Genomic DNA, 12704 nt, shown 5'->3' with positions numbered 1-12704 from the left:
GGGATGCTTTTAATGATTCAGGTAATGGAGATTTATTGACTTGCTGGCCTCTTCTGCTGTGCTGGGGACAGTCCTTGCCAGCAAGCTATAAATTTGGGTGAAAAAATTTGTACTGTTCTGACATCTGTTAGAGGATAAGAGGGTTTCTCCGTTCAACTTCTTGTCTAGTCTTTTGTTAAAGTCAGCATTCTCTGACAACCAAGTCTGCTGTTTAAAAGAGAGGATACTTGCATTGTTATGATACTTGGGAACCAGCCTCATTGAAGTCAGATTGGGTTGCAAGTTAGAAATAGGAAGCAATAGAAAAATGGATTCAATTTTTTAAAACCTTTTCCTCTAGCATTAGTTCCTTGTTATCAATATTTGGAAAGATGAATGTTGAAATACAAAGCAATGTACAGAATATTGACTGAAGGGAGCCTTCATATACAAATGCAGAGGAGTTAGCCGTGTTAGTCTGTGGTAGCAAAATCAAAAAGAGTCCAGTAGCACCTTTAAGACTAACCAATTTTATTGTAGCATAAGCTTTCGAGAATCAAGTTCTCTTCGTCAGATGCATGTTACAGAGACTGGTCAAGTATAGAAGAGGAGGAAGGAGAAGGGGAGGAGAGAGAAGAGGCAATAAGGGGGGGAGAGGGGGAGGGTGCAACCAAAACATTCCTTTGCTAGTATATGTAAACATCTCCTTTTGGTGTGTGGATCAGTTGGCTTCAAAGGAGTTTGCCCTGTTAGTTTGTAGCAGCCAAACAGCTAGACCATCCAATTCCAATGCAGTATGAGCCTTCGATAACCACAGCTCTCCTTGCCAGATGCATCTGACAAAGAGATCTGTGGTCCCCGAAAGCCCACGCCAGGTGCCACTGAGCTCCCCCAGACCCCGCCTCTGTAAAGGAAATCTGTTACCTGTGATAATGTGATAACCATTCATAGTCCCTATTCAGTCCCAGTTTGACAGAGTCAAATTTGCATGTGAATTCCAGTTCAGCAGCCTCCCGTTGGATTTTGTTTTTGAAAGGTTTCTGTTGAACTACAGCGACCTTTAAGTCTTTGATGGAATGTCCTGGTAGATTGAAGTGTTCTCCCACTGGTTTCTGGACGTTGCCATTTCTAATGTCAGATTTGTGTCCATTTATTCTTTTGCGTAGAGGTTGGCTGGTTTGTCCAATGTACAGAGCAGAAGGACATTGTTGGCACATGAGGGCATATATCAGATTGGAGGATGAGCAGCTGTAAGAGCCAGAGATAGTGTAGTTGATGCCATTGGGTCCTGTAATTGTATTCCCTGGGTAGATATAGGGGCAGAGCTGGCATCTGGGTCTGTTGCAGGGCCTGGTACATGTGCTGGTGACTCTGCTGGCTGATTCATGGTTGTGAGTGAGAAGTCATTTAAGGTTGGGGGGCTGTCTGTAGGCAAGGAAAGGTCTTCCACCCAGGGCTTCTGAGAGAGAGGTATCATTTTCCAGGATGGGTTGTAGCTCACTGATGATACGTTGGATGGGTTTGAGCTGGGAGCTATAGGTGACAACCAGTGGTGTTCTGTTGTTAGTTCCATCAAAGACTTAAAGGTCGCTGTAGTTCAACAGAAACCTTTCAAAAACAAAATCCAACGGGAGGCTGCTGAACTGGAATTCACATGCAAATTTGACTCTGTCAAACTGGGACTGAATAGGGACTATGAATGGTTATCACATTATCACAGGTAACAGATTTCCTTTACAGAGGCGGGGTCTGGGGGAGCTCAGTGGCACCTGGCGTGGGCTTTCGGGGACCACAGATCTCTTTGTCAGATGCATCTGGCAAGGAGAGCTGTGGTTATCGAAGGCTCATACTGCATTGGAATTGGATGGTCTAGCTGTTTGGCTGCTACAAACTAACAGGGCAAACTCCTTTGAAGCCAACTGATCCACACACCAACAGGAGATGTTTACATATACTAGCAAAGGAATGTTTTGGTTGCACCCTCCCCCCTCCCCCCCAATTGCCTCTTCTCTCTCCTCCCCTTCTCCTTCCTCCTCTTCTATATTTGACCAGTTTCTGTACTATGCATCTGACGAAGAGAACTTGATTCTCGAAAGCTTATGCTACAATAAAATTGGTTAGTCTTAAAGGTGCTACTGGACTCTTTTTGATTCATATACAAAGGCAGCAAACCTCTCTGAACACCAGTGATGGAAGGCAGCTGCAGGGCAGGGCCTCAGCCTCTATGGCCCATTTAGTCTTTAGGGCAACCAGTTGGCTACTGTGTGGAACAATATGCTGGACTAGATGTACCAGTAGGGTGATCCAGGGAATGTATGTAATATCTAAGGGACAGCTGTTCCCAAATGATAGGGCAAATCATGCTTCAAGTGAATCAGTCTGCCAGTACATTAATGAGAGCAGAATTGCTACTGAAATGTATCTGTAGATATCCATCTACCCTCTTGTTTTTCTATTCTCAGTGAGCTTTTGTGAATTGGAAATATAATCTGTGCCAGTAAATTTACCTAAGAGAGGTTTGTGAAAACAAAAATTGGGCCAGTGATGCTCTAAGCGATCTCCATAAAAGGCAGTTATTCGGACTAAACTCAAAGGCTGCTTTCTAGGATAGATTTTTGATGAGATGTTAAGATGCAGAGGATTTAAAGAACAAAACATGCACATTATATAGTGGTCTCAAGGTTTGAAAATCTGAGATTAAAACATTTCAGTGTGTTAATATTGACTTGCTATGCAATGAATTTAACTTTCAAGTAAATGCAAGGGAGATGAGAAGTGGGCTGTAACTACAACCCAATAACTGTCCCTATTTTTCCATTATTTCCTAAACTGCTCCTTGTAAGGATTACAAGTGCGAGAAGTGGAAATTTTGATACTTGGCTTCTGCTAGCCACCACTGTCATAAAATTGCCTCTGAAACCATAATCTGAGGGTTTGGGGTGAGAAAATAATAAAAGCATACACTTTCTTTATATTTAGAAAAGAAATAAGAGTTCTTTATTGCAGGAACTCCATACTTTGATAGGAAAGGAGGAGAGATAGATCCTAACTACCTATCTAGTCTAAGGATGGGCATGGATGGCAGGACATGGCCTGCATCCATGCTGCCAAGATGGAGGGAGGAGAATGAGAGAGGTGTTGCCTGGAACAATGCCAGGAAGAGAAGAAGTGAGAGGGATGAAGTCAGGAAGAGGAAATCCTGAGAATAGCAATCTGTATATTAAAGGAGCCCTGTGGCACAGAGTGGTAAGCTGCTGTACTGCAGTCCAAGCTCTGCTCACGACCTGAGTTCGATCCTGATGGAAGCCGGGCTCAGGTAGCCGGCTCAAGGTTGACTCAGCCTTCCATCCTTCCGAGGTCGGTAAAATGAGTACCCAGTTTCCTGAGAGTAAAGTGGAGATGACTGGGGAAGGCAATGGCAAACCACCCCGTAACAAAAATCTGCCAAGAAAACGTGATGCGACATCCCCCTGTGGGTCAGTAATAACTTGGTCCCTGCACAGGGGACTACCTTTACCTTTACCTATATTAAAGGACAGTCAGAGCAGTAAACAGAGTGCCCTGACCTCTCTATCTTTCTAACTCTTTGGTTTGGCCCCCTCTGAAACCTGAGGAGAGGGACAGTGCTGGATTCTCCTCTTCCAACAATAATTATATAATTAGGAGGATGAAAAGTTGAATCATTTTGTTTTGGATTTTTCCACCACTGGCGTAATGAGAGAGTGTGGGAGTGTGTGCGTTTCTCCCCACCCTCATGCATTCCTCCCTGCTGGCCAGGTGAATAATAGTAATAGTAATAGTAATAGTAATAGTAATAGTAATAGTAATAGTAATAGTAATAGTAATAGTAATAGTAATAGTAATAGTAGATTTACATACCACCTTTCAAGATGACTTAACACCCACTCAGAGCATTTTACAAAGTATGTCATTATTATCCCCACAACAAAACACCCTGTGAGGTGGGTGGGGCTGAGAGAGCTCTAGAGAACTGTGACTAGCCCAAGGTCACCCAGCTGGCTTCAAGTGGAGGAGTGGGGAATCAAACCCGGCTCTCCAGATTAGAGTCTTAACCACTTTCTTAACTGTGCTCTTAACTACTACACCAAACTGGCTCTCTCAGTGGCTGAAGGGCTGCGGATGGGGGTTCCCCTGTCCTGGGCAGCAGGATGGCAAGCCTACAAGACACAAAGCTGGCCAAGGGAGCCCTTTGGGCCTATTCAAGCATATTCCCTTTAAGGGTTACAGCATGCCTATGATCCATTTGTATATTTGCTTAGAATTAAGAATGGTGGATAAGGAACCTAACTTGAGGATTCTCTTAACTTCTGTAGCAGCATAGTGGGGTGAGACTAGCCACAGATGTTGCAACTTTTTTTTTTTTGATCAGCTATCGAGGTTGCTGTTATAAAAGAAGTTCTACTTGGTGCCTTTATAACAGGGGAAAAGATCAAAGGTTTTTCTTTTAGTCCGTCTTTCTCACTGAGACTCAATAAATAATATAATAGGGTCTATATACAAGTTCGCAAAAGATTTAAAACCAGCAAAAATCCAAGAGTTGAAGAAATGCTGAAACAGAGCATAAGCAGTTCAAAGACTGATACATTGAACAACACAGAACTGCCTAGTTAGCAAGCAGGTGAGTAATCCTGAATAGTAAGAGCAAGATTTTTAGCCCTCTTGACCTGCAAGAGTCTGTGTGAGCTAATGGAGAGTTCTTTCCCTAAGGTCCAGCCAAGCCTTCTTGCATACAATATGTAAACAGCGCATTATGTGGGTGGTGGGTCCTCTATCTGCCTATGTCTCTCTGTCTGTGTAGTGGAACAGATATCTGACCTAGCTCCACTTTGGCGCCAGCAGTGAGGATTTAAGTATTTCAGGCTTTTCAAATTGTTGTTGGCCTTGACCTGAATTTAGGGTTGCTACAGTCTGGGTAAAAATCAATACCTTCTGGTTATAAATGTGCAATTTAAGCCATGTTTACTCGAAGGTATGTTCCACTAGCTTTATTCCCTGGTAAGTGTGCATTGGGAATCGGATTGCACTCTTGACTGCAGGTTTCCCCTTAAGAGTGACTCAAGGTTAGGCCTATTGAGTTCTAGAATCCGCTGGGCAGGCACGGGGTTAAGCTTCTCCTGCTCCGTCCCTGTCGCTTTAACGGAGCGCGCGCAAGAGGGACTCGTCTCAGTAGAGTTCTCGGCGGCGGGTAGCGCGCGCGCACGCGTCTCTTTCCCACCCTACCCGGCCAGAATTCGCTGCCGCCCCGCGCTCCTCCCTTTTGCGCGCGCGGCTCGCCGCTTCTCCATTGGTCGGGCTGCGTCAGGTGACCGCGTGTTATTTCCTGTGTGTGAGGGGAGAATGGAGAGAGAAGCTTCCGAGCCACCGCCGCGGAGCCGCCCCCGTCCCAAAGCGGATCCCCGCCACCCTCAGCGCTACTGAGAGACCCCGCCCGCCCCGCGTTCCCCCCTGGGGGGGCGGGGAGGAGAAGAACGAGGCTTAGGTACGGCTTCTGTAGGAGTGGGCCCCGATGGAAGGGGCGGGGCGCGAATGGGGGGGACGGGGTGCCAGGCGGCCCGTGGGCCGCAGCATCCGTGCTCTTCCCCAGTCGGGCTGCATGTGATGGATGCTCGTAGAGGCGCACCGCTGGGTTGGTGTGAGTGGAGAGGAAATACTGAGGTTGTATTGGAGTTGGGTCGGTCCTCAAGCTCAGATAATTTTAATTTTTGGAGTCAGTTCAGAAGCTCGCGCTTTAGAATTCTAGTCGTATTTTATCTTTGCACTTCTTTTGCGGGGCAATGCATGGTAGAGAGCCAAAGGGGGCCGTGAAATGATTCCTGGAACACTTGAAGAATGTGTGGCTGACTTTCTTGGGTGGGATTGTGTTTACTGAAACTCCCTTTGAGGAGGGGAAAGGCATCCCGGCTCATGTTGCACTGGCTAGATCGCTCCTGAGATCACCTTAATTTCTCAGGTCTTACACGTGCCCTTGTGTGAAGTAGGTATGGAATAGGGCAAGAGATATTGAGTGAGGCCCACTAATGTTGTAGGTAGGCAGATTTTCCTTCATCCTGCTAGTTTTTTAAAGGAAAATCTGTTGGAGATAGGACTTTAATTTGTACATATGCTTTATGGAGATACTGTTTGTTGTTTTTTGGTCTCTTGTGTTAAGATGTAAACAAATCTCAACTAAATAGTTTAATTTCACCATTGTCTGTATCTACATGAGCACAATAAAATCACGTGAAATATTTCTCTAAATACTTCATGCGCTGCTTATCCTAAAAGTTGGAAATCATTTGAAAGCATCCCCACTCTTCTCTCATTGTCTTGTAAGGCCTAAAGGGTGATCCTATAGCCATGTTCTAGAAGCTCCTGTCTTGAATGACTTCTAGAAAAAGTAGTAATACCATTTACAGTGGGCAGAATTACAATTGAAAGACTTGTTTTTCCCCAATATGTTTAACAAGGCATTCTAAGTAACTTCATATCTTGTAGTATCCATGTTGTATGTGGTAATTAATATATTAATTGAGAGGTGGCAAGGAGTTTCTTGGTAGTACGTATAAGAATTGGATACGAAAACCTGTTCAGTCACAAAGTCTATTAGGTGAGTGGCCCATGGTCACCTTTCACCTAATAGATACCACAGAGTAAAACAGGATAACTCCAAACTATGCCACCTTGAGTTTTTTTGTCAAAGGGTATGAAATAATTGCAACCTCCCCCCCCCCCCCGCGTTCTCTATTTGACTTGCTGTGTGAGTACCAAGTACAGACATCAGAAAAAAATAGCCCTCCCTTCATTGGAGGCAATGTATTATATTTTTTAATTTTGTATGTGTATTGTGTGAAAATAGATATTTCTTTTTGGGGTTGCTCCATTAACTCTAGTTTATAATGAGACTTTGTATTACCAGTTTAATACCATTATTATAACAAAGTGGTGAATCCTAGTTTTTCCCATTTTGAGGTTCATACATTTTATTTGTCCTACCAGATACCTTCAGTGGCATATCCGTGAGCAGAATCCTAAGGAGAGTTACTTAAGTCTAAGCCCATTGATTTTGTTGACTAAGTAACTCTGTTTAGGATTGCAATGTGATTTTCCAAGCCTAGCTCATTTTGTGATATTTGAGGAAATTGCTGTATTTTAGTGTGATCTCTAAATCAGAGTTAACTATTATTCTCAGGCTTTGGATCTATTCTGTTCTCTAGACAGAGAATTGTGGAACAGGAGTGTTTCTCTACAACTGAAGGTTCTCATGGATGTGTGTATTGGTCTTTTTATTAAAGTTATCTCTGCTTAGCAGTAAGGGAGGACTTCATGAACCTGAAGAATGAAAATACTTCATTTTGGCGTAAGATCTCCTTAGGTGGCAGATTTGTAATAGTTCTTCTCTGGCATGCATGTGTGACAGAAGCACAATAAAATGTATGGGAAAAACGCATGAAGTCTTACTTATTCTCTGAATCAATCCATGGAAATATGGATTGGTATGCGTAAAAGTTCTGTCTCATGAAAATAATCTCTCTTTACAAATCAAATTGTAGATATCACTTCTACCGTACCTTGATTCAGATGAGGTGGGCCCAGTTGGGGAGAGGGACAGAGACAGAATTGCATCAGAGGCTAGATCCTGGCAACTGCTTGCTGTCTCTCCTCCAGATAAGAGAGGGGGCAATGCTAAAGGTAGTTTACACAAGAGCCTGTGAACTAGCATGTTTATGGAAACTTGCGGCTTGCCTTTTTCATGGGTTCTGATGGATGACATGGAAGTGAAGAACCTTCTTCTAACTCGCAAAGCTGTGCTGCTGCTACCACCACTGCTCTGCAGCACCTGAAATTCTCATCAGAGGAGTATGTCTGCTGGTAGCAGTGGCAATAATGAGAGCGGCAGCAGGATATAGAGGTGCTACAGCAAATTGGAGACTTCTGTACACATGGTAGCAATTCTCAGCCTCTTACCTGAACTGGCACTAAATTAGTGTCCACATAGTCTTGCTTCTCCTGATGTGGAAAAGCCCTTTTGCTGTTCAGATAATATATGCTGCTTATTTTTAGTTTTAAGAATGTAAAAGCTTAGCATTTGATCTATTAATTTGTTTAAAACCATAGGTCATCACATAATTGGCATTTGATCACTCAGAGTGGAAAAACATACATGTCTCTGTAGTAAACTCCATTGGTTGTAGTGTTCCTAATCTCCTGTTGCTTAGTAAAACCTTTTGTGAGGTGGATTTTTGCCAGAGCTTCAGTCTACTAAAAAGGCAGATAACATTGGTGTCATAAGTTTAGGAATATTATATGTGTTGGTTCTGTTAGCTGTTAAAGAGAAACAGAGATCAGTAAATTGTTGATTTTGAAAACCTATGTATAGCTTGGCTATGTCTCAGCCATGGTAATCTCTATGGGTAGGATCCATTGATCTGTTCATGCGATGATTGTGAGCCTTTTCTCTGTTACCACTCTGCCCAGCAGTGTCTTTCAGTTCTGGGAAGAAGGGGCAAATTTGCCACCTTCCCCTTCCTCACTACAGCCTCCTGAATTGCATGGGTAGTAGACTGCATGGTTGTTAATAGCATTTTACTGAGTTGGAAGAGACTGGTAGGGGGAAGGGAACATGAGAAAGACCTTTAACTATTGGCCCCTGCCCTTAAGAACACAGAGAGCCCTGATGGATCCTACTAGTGGTCCGACCCTTTAATAATCTTGCTTGCCCTCTTCTGTACTTTTTCAAGCTCTGCAATGCCTTTTCTGAGCATGGTGACCAGATCTGCACATAGTATTCCAAATGAAGTTGCACTTAAGCTGTACAGGGTTATTATAATATTGTCTTTTTAATCCCTTTTCTAATAATCCCAAGCAGAGTGTTGGTCTCCCCCCCCTCCCCATGCAGCATTTTCATCCAGCTATCCTCTACAACCCCAAGGTCTCTTTTCCTCTTAATCTCTTCAAGTTCAGATCCCATTAGCGTATGGGAAGTAGGGATTTTTTTGTTCCAGTATGCCTCACCTTTCACTTACCTACATTAACCTTCATTTGCCCCATTTGTTGCCCACTCACCTTTCTTCCAGGCCACTCTGAATGGTGTATATAGCCCCACCCCCATTTTTAGTCTCAGAAAAACTGTGAGAGTTTTGGTGCAGTATGAAAGAGCTCTGGGATTCCATACTTTCTCCATGCAACAAAGTGGAACTTTTGAACAGTGGGGCCTAGTTCTACATATGTATGCATAGGATTGCAGTCTTAATTGTTACCTTATGGCTGAAAGCAGCCCAAGTGTATATTATATCTTCACTCAAATATTGGTTTTTGAATTCCCGTTTACATTTTTTCTGTCTTGAACAGCCAGCCTGAAGAAGAATTAGTCTGTGCAACTCAGAATTTAGATATTGCATTGTGAACAAAATAAAGGTTTATTTTACTGACCATGTAAACCTTATAATGAACATGGCTCCCTAATGCTGAGCTATTGTGAAGAACTTAGCTATAGATTACTTTGGAAGGTTGTTCCAAAATTGGTTTAGAGGGCAACAAAGGCTGTTGTATTAAATGCAAATCATTTAAGATTGCAATGTCTGTGAAATGTTCAGAATTAGTGGTCTGCTACTTAAAATTCTGCAATAGTGATGTGAGTTTTTAGGAAAAACTATCCAGATTATCTAAATAGAGCATGATCTGATTTAGTAGGTTCGTTTTGATTTACAAACTTAAAAGGTACCCCATATAAATTTTGTGTCCCCATAGCAGCAAATATGTGGTCTGAATTACTTGAAAGGAGAAAAATCAATAACATTTGGCTTAAATGTTGTGTTGAAAAAAAAATCAAAGTTTTACATGGAAACTATTTTTATTGGAATAAATACTTGTAAAAAGTTAGTGTAGTATGTGCTTCCCTTATGTTGTTTAAATTTAAAGAAAACATGGCATTGATAACTATTGACATGGTTAGTTTAGCATACCCTAAGAACCGTGCATGACATGTCACGAGTGTAATTCTCCACTCAACTATGTCACTGGAATTTAACTGTCAGTCACAGAATTAACTTGGGCATCTCATCACTTGTATTGCTTGTTGGTTCTGTATCAAATTGGTCCCTTCTACCATGTAACAGGAGACAAATAAGGATTTTAAGCTTTGATTTGATCTGTATAGCCAGTTGGGGTGAATTCATAACTTATTTTTCATTTAAATTTTATGTGTATTTGTGGTTTTATCTGCCCACCTGTAACAAGCTTTTGCCCGTGCCTGAAACTAAGCTTCTACTAGCCAAAAGAAAGATGTATCTTCCTCCTGGAAAGCTTTCAGCAATTAGTTCTCAGACCTGTCAAACAGATAAGTTCTTTGAACCACCTGTTTATCAGTACATTTATTTATATAGGGTTCAATATTGCTTTGCAACTCTTTATCAAACACACAGACACCTATCTAGAGTTTATTTCACTTTACTGAAAATACACCCTGGTTTTTTAATGAAGCAAGTAATCAAAATATAAACAGCTATTAATATAAATCCTATAAAAACAGAACACAGAAAGGCAATAAGAAATAAGTTTGCTAACATTTCTTAATAAATTCCAAGTTTAACATAATCAAAGTTTCTATGAAGTGCATAGGTAAAAATAAGTTCTCACCTAAATTCTCTCAAGAGATTTCTTCCATCAGAGCTCTGCCATTCTATCTGAGTTTACAATTTTATACATCATCATATGCAGATATCTGAGGTCTGTTCACATGATAACACAAACGATAATCGGTCTGATGCTTCATTGAATATTCATAGTTTCTATTGTATAACCTTCCAATTAGTAAAAAATTACGTTATACTCAAACTTGCAAAACAAAACTATAAATTTCTGAGAAGTGTCAGAAAAAGTTGAGAGATCGCCATTGATTGAATCTCCGATAGAGGAACATTAATCTTGATAGAGTCCACTATTTTAATTAACTGTCAAAAGATTGAAGCACACCTGTTAGAATTACCTAACACAGAAAAAAACACAGAGATGATTCATGCAAAGTCTGAATGTCCATTTAGAATACAAGTGCTTGGCCTAGTATTGCTCACTATTGATTATTGTCATGTGCTTTTATCTATATTGGTGCAACACACCCTTGGTTCACAAATCAATAAAACCATATATGTACTCTCTCACACAATTCCCCGGGATAATCACCTAAAAACATTAAAATTACACTTTGAAACTCCCATGCTTGCCTAATTTATTGTATTGACAACGGCATCTCTTCATTGAGAGGAATACTTTCAGCAGAAGGTGCTACAACCACCAATCTCCCCACCCTCCACCCCGCTGCCTCTTGGCAGGTGTTTCTTATCTCAGGAAAGTTTATTCCTATTAGGCCCCTCCTGGCCTAATAGCTGCACGGGTCTTGAGGATCTAGTTGGAAGGTAGAAAAGAGAAAATTGCTCATTCCTACTTCTTTCACCAGAACAGTGATTTCTTCTCTCCCTATTGCAGTCTTTCCACTCATGTGGGTCTTGAGATCCTTCAGATAAACTTTCCTGAGTCAGAAATGACTTGCTGGGGTAAGCCAGGAAGATTGGTGGTCCTTGCAGCCTTGTTGCTGGAGCCATCTCATTGTTAATTTTACAAAACTATGGCTCTTTAGTAATGGAAAAAATTCCATTCTGTACTTATATTCATAAGTTTGTTTAAATTTAAATATTGTACTATTCAGAAGTACACAAAGCAGTATACAATAAAAATGTACATTTTTAAAATTATAGCTTTTCATCATGCTTCCTTTCTTTGATAGATACAGTGGTGTACGTTGCCTCCTCCCGTAATTTAAGCAATATAAATGCAAAGATAACTAAATACATCTTTAAAACTCAGCACAGCATGAAAATAGCAAGGAACTCTCTCCTAAATGGCCTCAGTTTTATTAAATGCTATAAAGAACAAAACAGTGTTGGAAGGTGGACTTTCCTAGACAGTGAATTCCAGAGTTGGTGCCAAGTTTGGCATCTCTCCCTACTCCCCACCCCTTCCTTTCTTGTCCAGAAATGAAGGGACACAGATCTGTCTATCCCCAAGCAAGTCAGAGGACAAGGTCATGTGGCAGGGGTACATGAGGCATGAACTTGAAAACTAATAGTCAGTACCCAACTGAGAGTGTGAAAGTTTAGTGATAGTGCAGATATGCAAGATGAGTGTGTATTGTGTCCCCTGTAGCCCACTTGCTATGAGGAGGGCTGGCTGCAGAGTTTTGCATTCTCTAGGGACAACCAGCAGAGAGTGTTGCACTAATTAGATTATCAAAATGATTATAGACATGTAACTGTTATTCAGCATGGTTAAGGAATAAAACAGTTATCTCTGAATAAGGAAATGACTCTCAAAAGGTCATCAAGCAAAATTCCTGTTAAAACACAGAACTAAACTCTGGTTAAATACAAGATAGCTTTATTCTAAGGTGCGTTTCCAAATCAAGGACGACTGTACAGTGTGATTATGAAGTTCTCAAAACAGTTGATTATAAGAAATAAATGGCAGGGATTTTTATCATAAGTGACCTTTAGCTACTCCATCTACAGTTGGGTTGGGAACTGTATTAAGCGTTATTGTGACCACCTGAAGCAGCTGCATGTAGCTAACTGCACAGGATTACTAACATCTGCATTAATTTTGAAATGCTGTTGTGAGTGGAGGGGTTGTCCTTGTAGAGTGGTCAGTGTGTGGGGGTGAATATTTAAGATGCT

At 41.5% G+C, this 12704-nt stretch overlaps 1 protein-coding gene across 4 annotated transcripts in view; it reads left to right on the top strand.

Moving 5' to 3' along the window:
- Positions 1-12704, top strand: part of TCF20 (transcription factor 20) — a 182500-nt gene that overhangs the window by 100517 nt on the left and 69279 nt on the right. For 3 of the 4 annotated variants that reach the window (XM_054988401.1, XM_054988400.1, XM_054988397.1), the window contains exon 1: positions 5339-5479. The exons of the other annotated variant lie outside the window; for it this stretch is intronic. The gene's annotated coding sequence lies outside the window, so the exon portion shown is untranslated. Of the gene's footprint in view, positions 1-5338; positions 5480-12704 lie in introns of those variants that run through there. 4 annotated transcript variants of the gene reach the window in all.

Source organism: Eublepharis macularius, chromosome 9 (genome assembly GCF_028583425.1).
Source record: "Eublepharis macularius isolate TG4126 chromosome 9, MPM_Emac_v1.0, whole genome shotgun sequence".
Taxonomy (NCBI): Eukaryota; Metazoa; Chordata; class Lepidosauria; order Squamata; family Eublepharidae; genus Eublepharis; species Eublepharis macularius.
The sequence above is the reverse complement of the archived record's forward strand: the minus strand, read 5'-3'. Positions and strand labels throughout refer to the sequence as shown.